Source organism: Octopus sinensis, linkage group LG9 (genome assembly GCF_006345805.1).
Source record: "Octopus sinensis linkage group LG9, ASM634580v1, whole genome shotgun sequence".
NCBI classification, from domain to species: Eukaryota; Metazoa; Mollusca; class Cephalopoda; order Octopoda; family Octopodidae; genus Octopus; species Octopus sinensis.
Window position 1 is genome coordinate 26,240,368 of NC_043005.1, and position 19,870 is coordinate 26,260,237.

The 19,870-nt window shown below is 40.6% G+C and overlaps 4 non-coding genes across 4 annotated transcripts; all 4 read left to right on the forward strand.

Moving 5' to 3' along the window:
* Window positions 1-3,290: 3,290 nt before the first annotated feature.
* On the forward strand, window positions 3,291-3,371 carry Trnas-aga. Its single transcript has one exon. It is a non-coding gene; the product is annotated as a tRNA-Ser (tRNA).
* Window positions 3,372-6,964: 3,593 nt separating this feature from the next.
* Window positions 6,965-7,046, forward strand: Trnas-uga. Its single transcript has one exon. It is a non-coding gene; the product is annotated as a tRNA-Ser (tRNA).
* Window positions 7,047-12,516: 5,470 nt separating this feature from the next.
* On the forward strand, window positions 12,517-12,598 carry Trnas-aga. Its single transcript has one exon. It is a non-coding gene; the product is annotated as a tRNA-Ser (tRNA).
* Window positions 12,599-17,437: 4,839 nt separating this feature from the next.
* Trnas-aga lies at window positions 17,438-17,519 on the forward strand. Its single transcript has one exon. It is a non-coding gene; the product is annotated as a tRNA-Ser (tRNA).
* Window positions 17,520-19,870: the final 2,351 nt, after the last annotated feature.

Consider the following 19,870-nt stretch of genomic DNA (forward strand, 5'->3'; position numbering starts at 1 on the left):
TCGGGTCCTTCCTGATCAACGTCACCGCCCCCCGGCTCGCAGACTTGGGAATTCTCCCATTCTGCTGCCAGTTGGCGTAGACGCTAGCCAGCAGGTGCCCGAACAAATCTGGCATACTTTTATAAAATTCATAGGGCAGACCATCGAGACCCGGCGACTTCTCCCCGGGGCACTTGCCCAACACCTCGATTACTTCCTCGGCTGTGATTGGCCCTTCACAGCACTCAGCCTCTCGTGTCGAGAGGCGCGGGCCACCAGACAGGAAGTCCCTAAGGGCCTCACCATGATCCAGCGTCCCGCACCTCCCGAACAACTCGGCGAAGTGCTTGTGAAGTGCCTCACACATCTCGTCCCGCTTCTTGATCGTGCATCCGTTTTCATCAACAAGAGACCCAATTGTGGCATCGTTGCCACGCTGTGTTTCTATCGTACGAGCCCATCCGGCAACATTAATTCCCTCACGGCCCAATGCTCGTACTTTAGCCCGAACTCTACATCCCTCATGTTTGGTTTTGAGGTGACGGTCTAATGCCGTTCTCGCCGCTAAAATGTGAGATGCAGAGCCCAACTCAACGCCTCCTCTAAGTTCTTAACTAGTTGCCCTTCTATTCTAGCCCTATCTAGTCTTAGTTGTTTACTAAATCTAATTGACTCGAATCGAATGGCTCTTTTGAGGGCGAACCACCACCGGTTATTAACCACGGCTCCGGTTAACGCCCTCTGCACTAACACCTTAATCCGGCTACGGTATGCCTCGCGAGTCAAAATAGACTTGTTCAGCTTCCAGTAGCCGGTTCCTATCCTAAGTGTGCTATCTATGTCCAGTCTACACGTGACCATCCTATGGTCAGTATAGGGCACCTGGACGAGCTGTGGACAACTAAAACTAGACTTATCTCTAGTTCTTATCACTATCCTGTCTAGATAAGACTTGAACCTTCAGTCGCCACTCATCCAGGTCCACTCTGGGACGTTCGGATGGTCAAGTCTGTAACGATCTGCCAGCTGAAACCGCTTAAGCAGATCCACGAGACGTGAGTTCACTTTCCTATAGATCGAGCCAACGCTATCGATGTGTACGTCAACGATAGCATTAAAGTCCCCTAATATCACTAAAGTCTTCGACGTCACGAGAAAGCCCTCTAGGTGCCGATAAAAATCAGTTTGGAAACCTCTAGCACAAGGTGCATAGAGTCCGATCAACCTGAAGGCCTTACTGCTGTATGTCACATCAAGGACGACCAGCCCACCTTCTGGGTCTACATAGACTGTACTTGTCTGCAGAGCCAAGTCTTTACGGATCAGTACCACTACACCCCCTCGCCCTCCGGTCTGGCCAGGAGACATGATTTTCTCGTAGCCATTCAGGAGAGGCGAGGAGGTTTGTAGGCTGTCCAGCTTGGTCTCTGTAGCAACCATCACATGTATATCATGTGATCTGAGGTCGTCGAGGAAACAAGCCTGCTTCCACTTCGAACTCAGACCACGCACATTTAAACAACCAAGGTTAAGAGAAGCCATTACAAAAAGTAAAAGTTCTACTTACATTTCGTTGGAGAGGTTGGGGCCGACCTCACCACACATTTGTGGGCCCCTTCTTTCTCCTCCTTCTTCAGATAGTCCGGCAAGTTCGCGATATGCCGGTTGGCGTTTGGTTGTCTGTCTTTTAATTGTTTGAACGTTGTTTCCGCAATCCACGCATATCTCTCGTTTCGATCTTTGTATTTGTTGTACAATCTTGCTGACTGAATCGGAACCACAATATCGTTTATGTATTTGTCTTGTGTGTCGAATTCAATTAATATGAGTTCATTTTTTTTGTCTTCTTTTTCTGGGCCAGTTGAGCGGGATTTTTTTTTTCGTGTCTGTGGTGTGTCTTTGTTTTTATTATTTTTTGTAGGGGATGTGGACGGGGATGATGCACGAATTCTTTTACGAACTGTTGTAAATCCCCCCTCTGATACCTCCATGGTATCGTCTGGGGTAGCAATAGTTTGTTCAGTAGGCGCCGCAGTTTTTAAGGGGGTGGGAGGTTTTAATAATGTAGGGGTTTGTGAGTGCGAGGGCTGGGTTTTTCTTCAGTTTGTTTTGGGGTTGGCACCGTAACAGCAGGAGTGGGATTTTTTGTTTTTGTAGGGGTAGGTGAGTTTGCAAGGGTAGGGATTTTTTATTATCTGAGGGGCCTGGTGTCTGCGGTTTCTTTTGCTTGTCTGGACAGTCTACACGAATGTGGCCCTTTTTGCCGCAGGCGTAACAGGTGGGTTTTCGGCCTTCGACCTGTACCCTGAGGGCTACGTTCTCGCCCACGAGCACCCTCTCAGGAAGGAGCTGCAGGTCCTCCGGTGTTCCTTGAATTATTATATTAATGTTTCGCCCAAGCCAATATAGAGGGGCAGAGCATGTTACTTGTAGTATTTTAATTTTGTCCGTCCTTTTATATAACAGGGCGGCCACTACCTCTACCGGATCTACTTCAGGCGGGGCTTCTGCAATCCTGACCCGGGACGTCTTGCGTCCCCTATAGCTTGGGAAAAGTACCACCTCCTTGGTTTTTAGGGGGTTCACAGAATGCCCGCGGGCCACCTCTTCCCCCGAGAAGCGGACATCCACAGTGCCATATGCCCGTCCCCTGGCGACGTACACAATGTCCTTCCAAATCGGGGACAGGCATTTCTCGATGGTGTTTTTTTCAAAGTGTTTGAACCTTCTGCTTTGTGGACAGAAGGTTTTAAACACTACGGTCCGCTTCTCGGTCTCCACGATACTGGCGGAGGGTGATATTTTAAAATCATCACCCTCCTCTTGCATTCTTTTAAATAGCTCGACGAGCTGATTGACATTGATGTCAATGTTCTCGGTAGCCACTGCGGCTACCGCAGAAAATTTTTTACTACAGTTAACATTGCTCTCCTCAAGAGCACTACTTTCGTGAATAATCTCAACAGACATTATTCTGTTGAAATTAGACAACACAAAAATTACGAATATTGGTTTCCCACAAAACTGGGAAACCTATAGAAAGTTTTTCTTCCAAAGCAGTTCAATACGTGGTAAAAAGCAGTTCAAAAAATTCCAATTCCCACCCCCATTCGGGGGAGGGGCACGAAAATAGTCTGGCAAGACTATATATAGTCACGTAGATAAAAAGCCACAATGGCTAACAGTTCAACAGTAACAAATTATCCAATTATTCCCTGGTAAAACCGGAGAACAAGACAGTTCAACAGCGTTCAAAAACAAATTTTCAGTAGTAAAATTCAACAATTAACAACACAGACTTTCAGCAGGCAGTCGTCGTGGCCGAGTGGTTAAGGCGATGGACTAGAAATCCATTGGGGTCTCCCCGCATAGGTTCGAATCCTATCGCGACGTTGATTTTTTTGTGGAGGGGTTCTCTTTTTTAACATGGTCTTTTGTTCTTTTACTTCTTTCAGTCATTTGACTGCGGCCATGCTGGGGCAGCGCGTTTAGTTGAGCAAATCGATTCCCACGACTTATTCTTTCAAAGCCTAATACGTATTCTATCTGTCCGTTAGGCCGAACAGCTAAGTTACGGGGTCGTAAACACACCAGCATCGGTTGTCAAGCGATGGTGGGGGGACAAACACAGACACACACACATATATATATACATACATATATAGAAGCCCATCGTATATGTATATATATATATATATATATATATATATATATATATATATATATATATATATATATACGTATATATATATATATATATACGATGGGCTTCTTTCAGTTTCTCTCTACCAAATCCATTCACAAGGCTTTGGTCGGCCCGAAGCTTCAGTAGAAGACACTTGCACAAGGTGCCACGCGCAGTGGGACTGATCCCGTAACCATGTGGTTGGTAAGCAAGCTACTTACCACACAGCCACTTCTGTAAAATATTTTTATATTCTCCTAGATAAACAATATAGTTTGTGTAAGCTTTCCTGTTGCTGAAAGCGTTGTTAACATATATTTGTATACAAATAGTTTATATCCTAATAATTCCTCTAACTTCACCATGTTGTTGGGCAAATTTACAAAGGTTAAAACCACTTTAAATGTGTTAAAACTTTCGCTACCAGCCCGGCTGAAACCGTCTCTGGCTCTGAGTACAAATATCTTGTTTTGAATTGAAATTTTCCACCAAACCTTAGTCACAATTTATGTTCCTAACACTAGCTTAATGGTAACTAAGTTATTTTACTAAATTCTTTCTTATATCTAAATTTAATTGAAAGGAACACAGAACATCTCAAAATGAATGCTGTAACGAAAGGGTTAAACATAGTGATTTGTTTTCCTCCTTTCAATCCTCACAGGCCTACCACAGTGGATCTGACCCGACTAACGGCTATGACAAACTTATACTGTACCAAACCCTATACAGTCACTGCAACATACAATACCACCTTATATACATCAGACTAAACTACATAACCCTATATACTGGATTGGAAAAGTTGCAGATGCCTTTGTCCTCATCACTGAATACCTATACCTGGTTTACGTCGGGCGGCACCATCAAATGTTATGTGTGCACGCGTGTATGTGTGTGTGTGTATGTGTGTGTGATTTTGTGTATCTGTTGTGCGTGTGTAACACGTTTATCTCTCTTACAACATTCAAGAGGACATTAACTTATACATATATACGACGGGCTTCTTTCAGTTTCCGTCTACTAAATCCACTCACAATGCTTTGGTCAACCCTGGCTACAGTGGGAGGCTCTTACCCAAGATGCCATGCAGTGGAACTGCACACTGTCATATTACAGATATGTCAAGTAAAAGTGCAGATAGTCACGGTGGATTGTCTTTGGTAATAGGACTCCTGTATCGTGTCTGACTTGGAGGCCAAACAACAGCCCCACCGTCTTTTCTCAGAGCCATCACCACCTCAATCATCTACAAAATCACCAACGTCAATGCGACCACCACCAACACCACCGCCACCGCCACTACCGCTTCCCTAAAACACCAACATCAATACCTCCCCCACCCACCCCAACAAAGCATCCACTAATATTCTTTTCTAGTCTAGGCACAAGGCCGATCGATCCCAGTACGCAACTGGTACTTAATTTATCGACCTGAAATTATGAAAGACAAAATTGTGCCAAAAAATGGCATGTTCTTTCATTACTGAGTCATTTCAATTAACCTCACAGACAAGGCTGACCTTTTTCTTTTTATAACAGAAATGAAGACATCTTAGCAGCGTAAGTCGTTGTGGCCGAGTGGTTAAGGTTATAGATTTGAAATCCATTGGGATCTCCCCGCATAGGTTCGAATTCTATCGGCGACGGGTTGTTTCTATTTTTGCTTTCTTTTTTTTTATGAACAGAAAGTGATTTTATATTTTTATTAATAAACAATAAGTTTTTTATTTAGCTATAAGGTCAATAACTTTGAAAGAAGGGTGCTACCAGAAACCGTCTACCACCAGAACGTGACTGATACTTAATTTTATCAACCCCAGATGAATTAATAGGTAAAGAAGAGCTCATCTGGAATTGAACTGAGAACTTTAAAACCCAGAATAAACATTGCAAGACATAAATATCGCAAGACATTAACAATCCATCAAATCCACCCGTCCTAATATATTCATTTCATCCATCCTATAATCATCGTGGCTGAGTGGTTAAGGCGATTGATTTAACATCCGTTGGAGTATACCTGCGTAGGCTCCGATCCTGTCGAAGACGTTAGTTTCATTTTTCCATTTTTTGTCATTTAACATACATAAAATAAGTTAATAATTTCCCCTGTGGAGGTGCAATGGCCTAGTGGTTAGGGGAGCGGTCGTAGGAGCGCAGTGAGTGTTTATTGAGCGAAAACACCTAAAGTTCCACGGGACTCCGGCAGGAGTGGTTGCGAACCCACCTGTACTCTTTCTCTCACTCTTTCTTCCTGTTTCCGTTGTACCTCTATTTCAAAAGGCCACCCTTGCCACGCTGAATCTCCGCGAGAACTACGTTAACGGCACACATGTCTCTGTGGAGTGCTCAGCCACTTGTACGTTGATTTCACGAGCAGGCTGTTCCGCTGATTGGATCAACTGTAACCATCGTCGTCGCAACCGACGGAGTGCCACAATAGTTTCCTCGATAAAGAACTATTTTGTTGTGTGTGTGGGCGTTTCTTTCAGATGTTTAAAACTTTCCTTTTGCAGTCATACGTCCTCTCATTCTAACAGCTGTTTTCCTCCATCTACAGCTCCCTAAAACTCAGTCTCATCGCTGTCCTCTGGTCAGTGACATTTAGCCTTTAAATTTTCTGCTCATCGACACCTTTTTTTTCTTTCTTTGTCTTTCCATCTACTTCCTTAAAGTCATCATCATCATTGTTCGACCGTGGTCGAGACAATGGAATTTACCATGCTACGCCAGACTTCACGGTCCATCATGGCATTACGGAGGTCCTGTTGCTGGATGCCTGTATCCCTGGAGATTACATCAGGGTAGGAGAGTGTGCGCCTTCTGGTATTGCGAGTAGATGGCTTCCAGAGGAGAAGAGTAGAAATTACCTCTTTTTCCTTAAAGTACAGAGATCTCCAGCCTTGTTTGGGAGAAAGTTTTTCTTTTTCAGTCTTTGCACGACAGTAAAACATTACACTAGACAACACTACACAATACATACGTCACACAACACAACATATAAGCTCACCTGTAGATTAATACATCATACAAGGTAATAATACAGAGTGGGCCAAAAGTAGGTTTACAGTTATTCAACAATCTCTTTCGCGTTCATATATTAACAGTTTCTATCTTTATTAAAAAAAATATGAAACCATTATTCTATGCTAATTTAGTTCATTGCAAGAAAGAAATTTAAATGTAATAAAACGTTTTAAAAGAAATTTAAAGTGCCCACACGATAACTGTAAACCTACGATGTTTGATTCGTTTTTTTACGAATTAGAAGAGATATGAAGCAAAGGCGGTTGTACAGTCGTCGTGGCCGAGTGGTTAAGGCGATGGACTTGAAATCCATTGGGATATTCCCGCATAGGTTCGAATCCTATCGGCGACGTGGTTTTTTTTCTTCTTTTTTAATGAGCGGAGCGTTATTTTATATTTTAATCAATAAATAATAATTTTTGATTTAGGCACAAATTCAATAGTTTTGAAAGGCAAGAGCTGCTAGAAACCATCGATCGCAGGACTTGACTGGAATCTTATTTTATCGATCTCTCCGCTGGGATTGAACTGAGAACATACAGATCCGAAACACATACTGCAAGATGATGATATGATGATAGTTCTTTTCCTTTTTTTATCCATTCGTAGATATATGAAGCAACCTGTTGTGGTGTGGTCGTTGTGGCCGAGTGGTGAAGACATTGGAGTAGATATCGTTTGGGTCTCACTGCATGGATGCGAATCTTATCGATGACCTTTTTTTCTATTCTAGGGGAACATTCCTCCCGCCCACCTTATTTTCATTAACACATATGAAGTCATTTTTTTTATTTTTCTAGATAAACTCGTGAATTAACGTGTGTATTTCATCCATTTTGTACTTCAACTTACTGGATGCATTTTCATAGGACTGTAGTAAAATTAATGATCTCTCTGTACAAGGGCCGGGAACAGGGGGTGCAGCGGGTGCACCTGCACCCCTTGGAATTTTCAAGTGGTGCAAGATCAAAATTTGCACCCCCTACATAATTTTACCAGTTTCAGAAAATAGTGTCTAAAAAATTATGTGTATAAGATGCTTGAAGCTAGATTTCGTTTCAAAGCAAAAACAAAGAACAAAAATAAATAAATAAAAGTGATGAAACCGGGCTTAAAATTCCCATGGGAATTTATGACTAACCAACTTCTGAAGCAAAGTAGCGTCAAAATAAAAAGTATGTGACAACAACAACAGTAGCAGCAAACAACAAGAGCAACAACATGACCAGCATCTAAGGCTACTCTTCAATACATAGCATTACTTGGATTCTTGAAGACAGCTCTATTCTGACAAAAATAACTCCAAAATCTTGCAATGCTGAAAATGTGTGAAGGTTCTTGTCCTCTCTCAGTCTGTCACCTCTCTCAAGTTCTTTGAAGTTGATGTTGCTAAAGTCTGACGACATGGTTGAATGGATTCGACTGTTTGACCTCAGTCTAAAAATAAAAGCCCTTTAAAAATTCTTTCAGTCATATCGGTTTTCTCATTTAGGTTGTTAGGTCCAAAGTTTGACAAGGGAACAAAATGATTTATTTTTATCTTTGATATTTAATACTCACTGTTAAATGTTTTGATACTTATTGCTCATTCGAAATACTAGTCCAGTTTAATAAAAAAAAAAGATTTTGAAAGGAAACATTTAACTATAAATGATTGCAGACCAACCCCGAAATTAACTAATTTGCAAAGAAATGGATTCGACAATTTCAGACTAATTCATATAAAAAGGAAATGATATTAAAAGCATTACCTACCGTCATCCTAACGCAGTTAACCACGTAGATCACTTCAAGCATTCAAGATTCATCCATTGGTGACTTTGTGGATTTCTTCCTTCCTGAGCTATCGAACCTTTTGGGTACAGATAAATGGAGATCTCTCCGCGGAGACGAATGCATGCAGTGGCGTTCCCCAGGGGGTCGGTGCTGGGGCCAATACTTTTCCTTCTCTATATCAACGACCTGCCAGATTTTCTTGATGGAAGAGTTCTCCTATTTGCGGACGACGTCAAACTTGTCTCACCGAGGAATCAATACGACATACTCCAATCGTCGCTGAACAGAACTTGGAATTGGGCGGAAGAATGGAATCTGAACTTGAACGCCTCAAAATGCAGTCATTTGCCAATAGGTTCACCTCCAAACTCTTCCTTGACTATTGGCCACAAACATCAACATCTTAAAATGGTCACTGAAGAAAAGGATCTCGGCATAAGGATAGATACTACTTTCAAACTACCACGGCGGGGTATCGAGGCAGCAAACAAAGCCAGAAGGAATCTTTTCCTCATCTACCGATCCTCTGCCAACCTTTCAATGGACGTCTTTTGGCCTGTATATATCACTCTAGTTCGACCCATCCTCGAATATTACATCCATACCTCAAACTCATATCTCCAGAAAGACATTCAGCACCTGGAACGGGTTCAGCACTTGGCCACCCGAATGGGCGCGGGCTTGTCTAAGCTTGCGTAAGAGGAACATCTCCAACGGCTGGCATTGCCTTCACTCAAATGACGGAGGATGCAGGGAGATCTCATCCGACTTTCAACATCTTCAACAGACATGTGAACCTACCATTTGCGGAGATTTTTTTCATCCCTGCGCCGGATAGAGGTCTTCGTGGGCATGATCGCAAACTCTATCCCCGACTCTTTCGTTTCAACAGGCGGAAGGTCGCATTCTCTGACCGTATCGCAGCCCCGTGCATAATCCGTATCGCAGCCCCATGCATATCCAAGCGAATTCTTTGATCCCACAACTCACGTGCAGAGACACGACTTAAAATTAATATCATGGAAGTTGATATACTTGCGGCTATTAATGATTTAGACCCAAACTCAGCATCTGTACCAAATAGTATTCCAGTTATATTGTTAAAAAACGTGCAAAAACCACCTCATGAAATCATTAAAGGTACTATTTCAAAAGTCGCCAGATACCGCCATATTCCCGAGACTATTGAAAGAAGCTATAATAAAACCTATATAGGTACAAAGGAGGTAGCAGTGCTGAAGCAAAAAATTACAGACCTGTTTCCCTCACGTCTTACACGTCGAAAATTATCCAATGCCATGTCCGAAGACAAAAAGTAATAACATACCTGGAGGAAAACAACTTAGATGACACTCGATATAGGTTTCAGATTGAACGAAGTTGCCTGTCACAATTCTTGCAGAATCATAACACTACTTCTAATAATCTCTTAAGGGGAAAGAGTTGCGTACTGGGGCGGATCTAATCGTCTGGTCCCCACCCAAAGTCTTTTGGGTCTTATGCCTCGAGTGGAAGAGAACATTCTACCAGATGGCAGTCTTCAGTAATTATTCCCAAAGGTACCACTGACCACAATCTTTTATATCAATGTTGAATACGTGTGTGTATATATATATATATATATATATATATATATGTGTGTGTGTGTGTGTGTGTGTGTGTGTGTGCTAGGACTTTCTAACTTCCGGGAGGTTTGGTCGAAAACTTACTGGGAAGTGGCGAAGATTTTGTAACTTCCTGAAAGTTTGGTCGCAAACTTCCTGGAAAGTTCCGAGGATTTTCTAACTTCCAGGAAGTTTGGTCGAAAACTTACTGGGAAGTTCCGTGGATTTCCTAACTTCCGGGAAGTCTGGTTGACAACATCCTGGGACGTTCCGATGATTTTCTAACTTCCGGGAAGTTTGGTCGACAACTTCCTGCGAACTTCCAAGGATATTCTAACATCCGGGAAGTTTGGTCGAAAGCTTCCTGAAAAGTTCCGAGGATTTTCTACCTTCCGGGAAGTTTGGTGAAAAACTTACTGGGAAGTGGCGATGATTTTGTAACTTCCGGGAATTTTCGTCGAAAACTTACTGGGAAGTTCCTAGTATTTTCTAACTTCCAGGAAGTTTGGTCGAAAACTTACTGGGAAGTTCCGAGGGTTTTCTAACTTCCGGGAAATTTGGTCGAAAACTTCCTGGGAAGTTCCGAGGATTTTCTAACTCCCGTGAAGTTTGACCGTCTCTCTTTTCTATCTATTTCTCTGTCCTGCTCATCTCCCCTCTATCTACCTCTCTACCTATCTGCTGCTTTTCTTTCTTTACTGCCTTCCATTTCTTCCTCTGTCCATCTCTGTCAACTACCTACTGTCTATCTTTATTCCCTTATTTCTCTGCACTCTCTCTTTCTTCCTACTTGCTATTCCCTAACCTTCTCTACTCTCTTTCTTCACTTTTTTGGTACCAAAAGACAATCCAATCTTTTATCACTCACCATTTTTCTACTTGACCAGTGCATAAGTAAGACATCATTGTTTAATGTCCATTTTCCATGCTGGAATAGGTTGAATGATTCGACTGGGGCCTGGGAAGCCAGGAGGCTGCACCAGGCTCCAGTCTGATCTGGCAGTGTTTCTACAGCTTGATGCCCTTCCTAACGCCAACCACTCTGAGAGTGTAGTGGGTGCTGTTTTTACGTGCCACCGGCACAGGGGCCAATTTCCTGCCTAGTACTCATTTCAGATCCCCAGTTTAACTTTTCACTTTTCATTCTTTCCTTTCCTTCTAATTTCCTTCCCTCTACCCCATCTCTCTATCCTTCTGAGCCTTCTCATTGTACCTTTGGAACACAAGCACCACTATTTTCTTCCTTTTTTTTTTGTTAGTTTTTGTCATGTAGTGTCCCACATTTTGAAATACTTGCCATTTGTATTTTTACTGCTTATTTTAGCTCTGATTGATACATTTCCAAAATTAAACATTTTAATATGCAAAATATACTTCACATTATTATATATATTACGCATTAATGCAAAAAATATTGTGCTTATTGGCTATCTTCAAAATGATCACACCATCAATGGAAAATTTCAATACCAACTTCCTAAGGCAGTTATGAAAGGCTATCAAGACCCAGAAAAACTGAAGACTTGTTTCATTAGGACAATGCTTCAGCACACAAGTCCTTGGTTTCAATGGCTGCTGTGTGTGACTGGCTTTGAACTGGTTGATCATCCTCCCTATGTTAGTGATTTGGTTCCTTCTGGTTATCATCTGTTTCCCAACATAGAAAAACACTCAACTGAGCACCAGCATCCCTATGATGAGAACATCTTATCTGTTGTTGATGACCATTTTGATCAACAGAAAAGCTTCTTCACCAGTGCGACCCAAGCACTGCAACTACTAATGGAAGTATGTGGACAGTAAGGGGAACTATGTTAGAAAATGAACTTCATTTGGTCACATTCCATTGAGAGTGTCTAGCTCAGATTATGAACATTTCAGCCGACCCTCATAATAATAAAAATTATTATTATACCTGCATTTGTTTTAATGTTAACATTGGAAAAATCCACATTTTTCATTAAAAAAATTAGGACCTGGGTTTGCACCCCCTTAGCAAATTTTGTTGCTGGGCCACTGTCCCTGTATATAACAGAATGATTGAGGCAAGAACTCCAAACAAGTTGTTTTGTCCGGCATTGTAAAGATTTGGAACTTGTTACCATGGTCTTGTTTTATTCTAATCTGTGGTATTCAATCCTTTAAGCTTTCTGCCCATCGACATCTTTTCTCTGCATAGACCCTTTCTTTCTTTCCATGTAGTTCCATTCACTCTTGAAGTCTCAAGCCTTGTTAGGAATAGAAAAAAGAATTCGAATAAAACCTCTACACTACATTAAAACATCACTCTGAATTACATTAGACAAAACTGCACTTTACAAGCGTCACACAACACAGCGTCTAAACCCACCTGCACACTTACACATAGCACGAGATAATAATACGATGTTTAATTCGTTTTTTTACGAATTAGAAGAGATATGAAGCAATGGCTGTTGTACAGTCGTCGTGGCCGAGTGGTTAAGGCGATGGACTAGAAATCCATTGGGGTCTCCCCGCATAGGTTCGAATCCTATCGGCGACGTTAATTTCTTTGATATTTTTTTTAACATATGTAACGTAATTTTATATTTTCCTCCACAAACTACAAAATTTGTGTAAGCCGTCATCTTGTTGAAAGAATTATTAACATATGTTTGTTTATAAAGAGTTCACATCTAAATAATGCTTCTGGCTTCACCATGTTGTTGGATATATTTAAAACTATTTTTAATTTATTACACGTAATGATTTGTCTTCTTCTTTTCAATCCTCACAGGCCTACCACAGAGAATCTGGCCCGGCTAGCGACTAGTTTTTGTCCATTTGTAGATATATGAAGCAGAAGCACTTGTCTTGTCATCGTGGCCATGTGGTTATGGTGATGGTCTAGAAATCCCTCCGGGCCTTTTCGTGTAGATCCAAATCATGTCGACGACTTTGTTCAAATTTCCAATTTTTTTTTCGCTCATTAACACACAGTGAATCTTGTAATTTTCTTAATGGATAATATTTTCTGATTTAGACACAACGTCAGCAGTTTTAAAACGAACTCCAGGGACTTTATTGGTACTTTACTTTACCGATCCCGGAGGTATAAAGAACGAAAGTGATTTCACCTGGAATTGAATTCAGAACGTAAAACGCCTGCATAAATATCGCAAGACATGCTTCTTGCGCACTCTATCAATTCTGCAAGTCCTATTTGTCTTAATATAGTCATTACGCCATTCTTAGAGTTTCAATAATTTCTGGTATATATAAATGTATATATATATATATATAATATATATATATATATATATATATATATATATTTACTTCTTTTAGTCATTTAACTGCGGCCATGCTAGAGTACCACCATTAGTCGTATGGATCGACCCCAGAATTTATTCTTTGTAAGCCTAGTACATATTCTATCGGTCTATTTTGCCGAATTGGTAAGTTACGGGAAGGTAAACACACACACATCGGTTGTTAAGCGATGGTGGGGAGACAAACACAGACGCAAAAACATATACATGTATATATGTATATGTGTGTATGTGTGTGTGTGTGTGTGTGTATGTGAGAGAGAGAGAGAGTGTGTGTTTGTATAAATTTAAATGTTGAAGTGAACCTAACGGTTTTTGTATGTTTTTAAATGACCTATAAACACCTTCCACGCTGCAATTGTTTTCGTTCCAGCACACGATCTCAGATCAGGTCACTTTCCATGCAAGTACATCTCCGTAACATATATATATATATATATATATATATATATATATATATATATATATATATATATATATATATATATATATATATACATATATATATATATATACATATATATGTATCAAAAAGCTGCGTTATAATACTATTCCACAGCCATAACAACAATCCAACACATCTCCATCATCAGCTGCTCCACGGATATCATTATACTTTCGTATATATATATATATATATATATATATATATATATATATATATGGCGGGCTTCTTTCAGTTTCCGTCTACCAAATCCATTCACAAGGTTTTTGTCGCCCCGAAGCTACAGTAGAAGACACTTACCCAAGGTGCCCCGCAGTGGAACTGAACTCGGAACCATACAGTTGTGAAGCAAGCTTCTTACCACACATCCATGCCTGCGTTGATAGAATAAGGAGTACAGTGGATTTCACAGACGCAGCCCACAGTTTATGACTGTTACTCTTCTGCTGGATAGAAACGACTGGCTCAGACGAGATTTGAACTCTCGGTACGATAATTCTTATTCACACGTTTTTGGCGGGTGCAATCGTCTTAGTTGATCTCGTAAACTGTCGGAAATGCGTTCTTTCCGCGGAAAACGGAGGGAGTAGGGGTGGGGCGTAACCTCGGAAATTCCCCTTTCCGACCACGTCTCTTGCGTTTTCTTTTGTTCTTGTTTCCGTTGCAATCGTCTTAATTGACCTCACAATGTGAGGGAAATGCATTTTCTCCGTGGAAAACGAAAGGGTCGGGTGGGGTGGGACGGAACCTAGGGCAGTCCTGTATATCTTCTGTCTCCGGATTTGTGCTGGAACCGATCCTTTACTGGCGATCTGGGAGGGGTGTATGTAATTTTGCTGTCTCAATAAAAAAAATGGTGCAGTATTTTTTTTTTCTGTAGCAGAGATAAATAAATACCAGGCAAGGTGCTGGTGTAGATAGTTTGAACGAATACCCGGCCTTTTCACTCATTCTTTTAAATCTCGCCAAAAACTTTTGTGTGTTTATGTGTGCATGTCTGATGTCAACAAAACTTTTCTTTATGGTTTATCATGTCATGTTGATAACCCAATGTTTGTATATCTTTGTAAGCCGCCCAAGAATCACTTTACTGATAACTGAGTCAGGTTTGATGTATCTTTGAATTAGTGAAGGCAATATCGCTTTGTCACATTTCTGACCAGTGAGAGGAACAACAAAGCGACGTTTGCTAATCCGCTCGATTCCAGCAAACAACCAAACATAAACATTTTAGAGTAAAGATTGTTTGCCAACATGACATGGCAGTCCTGGTTTAGGACGAAAGTTACTGTAATTTAGCCCCAGGAAACATCTGTGTTGATGAAGGGAAATAACCCGAAAATCGCGATACACAGATATTGATTTGAGCTGAGTGTGACTGCTAGATTCCCTTGTTCGAAAATATAAAGACACAGATCGTGTCGTATAGTCAGCTGGAGACATCGTCTCCTGGGGCTAAATTGCAGCAACATTCGTCCTAAATCAGGACTGCCATGTTATGTTGGAAAGCAATCTTTACTCCAAAGTACTGTTGCTGAATATCTCACGTTGTGAGATTTACAAATAGTAATTTTAGGAACATTTTAATTAGAATATACAATCTGTAACTGCAACTAACTGATTATATGCAACGAAAAAAAAACCTGGGAGATGGGAGTCGGAAAGAGGTATTTCCGAGGTTCGTCTCACCCCCACCCTCTCCATTTTCCGCGGAAAGAATGCATTTCCGACAGCTTACGAAGTCAAGTAAGACGAATGCATCCAAAAAGAACGCGAGAAAAAAATTATTTAGTACCACAATTGAATCTGGTGTGAAACTGAATTTATCAAGGACTGTTGCTAAGGTTGTTTAGTCCGGCACAGTGAAGATTCTGCTCTCTGGTATCTTTGGGTTTCGTCCTCTGGTATCTTTGGGTTACGAATAACATTGAAAATACTACACAACAATAAAGTGTATCGCATGATACTACGGTTAAACACTAATTTACAATATACTGCATCTGCAAATCCATAAAAACATTATTCTTCATTATATTAGACAAAACTAAACAAAACATACGCCATACAGGCACGGAAGTGGCTGTGTGGTAAGTAGCTTGCTTACCAACCACATGGTTCTGGGTTCAGTCCCACTGCGTGGCACCTTAGGCAAGTGTCTTTTACTATAGCCGCGAGCCGTCCAAAGCCTTGTGAGTGGATTTGGTAGATGAAACTGAAAGAAGCCTGTCGCATATATGTATATATATATATATATATATATATATATATATATATATATATATATAATATATATATATATATATTTATGTATGTATATTCTTGTGTGTCTGTGTTTGTCCCACCAATATCGCTTGACAACCGATGCTGGTGTGTTTACGTTTCCGTGACATAGCGGTTCGGCAAGAGAGACTGTTAGAACAAGTACTAGGCTTACAAAGAATAAGTCCTGGGATCGATTTGCTCGACTAAAGGCGGTGCTCCAGCATGGCCACAGTCAACTGACTGAAACAAATAAAAGAAGACTACGACACAAGCTCTAAACTTCTCCTGTATACTAATCTATTACACTAGATCAGTTCTACTTAAACTACCTGATGTGGCGAACTGGCAGGGTTTTTTTTTTCCAATGTGCCAGGGACCAGTAATATTTCTTATTAATATTAATTTATACCGGAAACACTATATATATAATAAATATAATAAAAGTTGACAATTTTTGCTATCTTATATTGACATTCCTTCGATATAAGTCGACAAAATCAAAACATTTCACTTCGGGTATTTCCGTGGGTTGTGGAGTATAGATATAACGAAATTATGCCAGCAATGTCTCATTTTAAACTTGAAGAAAAAAAGCCTTGCATATTTGTTCTTATCTGTTTCATGTGTGTAGTTAAAATCCGCAAAATAGGCGCAGGAGTGGCTGTGTGGTAAGTAGCTTGCTAAACAACCACATGGTTCCGGGTTCAGTCCCACTGCGTGGAATCTCGGGCAAGTGTCATCTGCTATAGCCCCGGGCCGACCAATGCCTTGTGAGTGGATTTGGTAGACGGAAACTGAAAGAAGCCTGTCGTATATATGTATATATATATGTGTGTATGTGTTTGTGTGTGTGTGTTTGTCCCCCTAGCATTGCTTGACAACCGATGCTGGTGTGTTTACGTCCCCGTCACTTAGCGGTTCGGTAAAAGAGACCGATAGAATAAGTACTGGGCTTACAAAGAATAAGTCCTGGGGTCGATTTGCTCGACTAAAAAGGTGGTGCCCCAGCATGGCCGCAGTCAAATGACTGAAACAAGTAAAAGAGTAAAAGAGAGAGTAAGAGTAAATATCCAAGCTGAAAACAGAATCGATATTGTCATTTGCTTCCACGGAAATACCCAAAGTGAAATGTTTTGATTTTGACGAGTTATATCGAAGGAATGCCCTTATATTTATTTTGTAAACAAATAATACAATATTACATAAGCATTTTATAACGTTTTTTTTTTTCTTTTCTGGAGGCTCGCCGCGGACCGGCAGCTGATGGTGTCCGCGAACACCACTTTGAGTAGCACTGCTCTAGATAATAATATGTTCTTTGTTTTATCTATTAGTAGAGATATAAAGCAGCCACCGATATGTAGTCGTCGTGGCCGAGTGGTTAAGGCGATGGACTAGAAATCCATTGGGGTCTCCCCGCATAGGTTCGAATCCTATCGGCGACGCATACTTTTTCTTTCTTTTTGCTCGTTAACAAAGCGTGATTTTATATTCTTCTGAATAACTAAGAGTTTCAAATTTCATTATCTCTGAAAACCAACGCTCCATATCAACTGTAGAGAAGAAGTACTGCCGAATAACATCAAGAAACTCAAGAAAAAAAAAGGGGGGGCAAGATTACATCGCCGAAACTTCAAAGTAACTCTCTACCATTTCCTTCTAAAAGTTATATGTATGTACGTATATATATATAATATATATATATATAATATATATATATATATGTGTGTGTGTGTGTGTGTGTGTGGTGTGTGTGCATGCGTGTGTGTGCGTGTATTGGGAAAAAGTTTTTTTTTTTATTTAAACGTAATTAGTTCTATAAAGAACTGCAAACAAACAATGAATAAATTCTAATTGAAATATATAAAACTTGGAGCAGAGCTGTGCTTTTAATGTAAAAAGTATATGTAGTGAAGTTTAAAATAATATATGAATATAAATATTTTTCTTGGAAAAAAAAAACATAACGGAAGAATTGATATTATGGAAGTTAACTATCGCAGTGTTTCGTCTTTGGCAAAATTGAAAGATTTTATATGAAGCAAACCAAAAATGAAAGACGTATTTGGTTTTTTTAGTGTTTGACGTGAGTATATGTATATATATATGTGTGTGTGTGTGTGTGTATGTATATATATACATATATATATATACACATATGTATACATACACATATATATACACACACATATATATATACATATATATATACATATATACACATATGTATACATATACATATATATATATTCACGCATCTATCTATCTCTCTCTTTATCTATCTCTCTCTCTCATCTATCTATCTCTCGTCTCCATGACCGAACTGCAGTCGTGGATCAAAAAGAGGCCGAAGAAGGGCGAATGGCACCGCGAGTGTCGCGTTGCTCTCAAGCAACTCTGCCGTCCCGGGTCGACCTTGAGTGACTTCAACACAACCAAAGCATTCTATAGGGGTTTAGTGGAGGGGAGGTACGACGACGAGCTCGGGGCGAACCTGGACGTCGACGAGGAGTACCTGACCCGCCTGTTCAGGACGACTTTCGGGCCAGGGCCCATGGACAACTTCCAGAGATCCCTGGCCTTGGCAGTGCTCCGAGAAGCGCTACCCGTTCGGGATAAGCTCTACAGACACGGCTCGAGAAACACGGGGCCGACTGCCCGAGATGCGTCAGAGCGACGAAACGTTCTGCACGCACTCGTGCAGTGTCCACACTTTCCGACCTGTGGGCTTATGTCGAACAACTGCTGTCACGTGTGGGACGAGTCGGTTATCAGCTGAGTCTATCGTTAATATTGTCACGCCTCCCTCCTTCAAACGGGAAGGAAGAGCTATTTTCATCATCCTTGTGGCTATGGCGAAAGAATGTATCTGGTGGACGCGTCTGAAAGGATTGAGACAAACACTTTCCTCTCTGGTCAATCTCTCATCAACTTCTTCAAGTACCACTTGAAAAGGAAAGTGAGAGTAGAGAGGCAAGTTTTGTCTAGCGAATGTTTTAAAAAAAGATGGGTGAATGTAGCAAGAATGGCACGTATGAATGACGAAGCCCCTTGAGCATGATCCTATGAACCCAGAAATTGAAACAGAGAGTTGCTTATTTGCAAAAAAAAAAAAAAAAGAAATATAACATGTGACTCCATTGACCGAGGTCACCGTGGTCTTTTCCGTAGGCTTTTCTTTCCACGGGTAAACTCCCTGTCCTCCCCTTTACACTTCATATTGACATTTCTGTGATAACGATCCCTATTGATCAATTTTTTTTTTTTTTTTTCTCTTTCTTTTCTTCCTCTCCCCCTTTTTTTAAACCCCCTTTTTTTGACCTCTTTCTCTCCTTTTACGATCCCTTTTGATCGAAACTCCCCCTTCCTATTTTTCCTTTTTTTTTTTTTCTTTTTTAAACCTTCAAAAGAAAAGCTCTACCTTGTAATTTGTTCTATCTGTGTGCAGCCCTGTGTGGCTAATAAAGAAACATATCTCTCTCTTTATCTATCTATCTATATATATATTATATATATATATATATATATTATGGAGATGTACTTGCATAGCGTGTGACTTGATCTGAGATCGTGTGCTGGAACGAAAACAATTGCAGCGTGGAAGGTGTTTAAGGCCATTTAAGATACACAAAAACCGTTAGATTCACTTCAACATTTAAATCTAATTTGTCAAAATATTTTCGTCACTTTGAGACCGCGACCCGTTCACCGACAAAACTTCGTATACATATATAGGATCGCGGTTTCGATTCCCAGACCGGGCATTGTAAGTGTTTATTGAGCGAAAACACCTAAA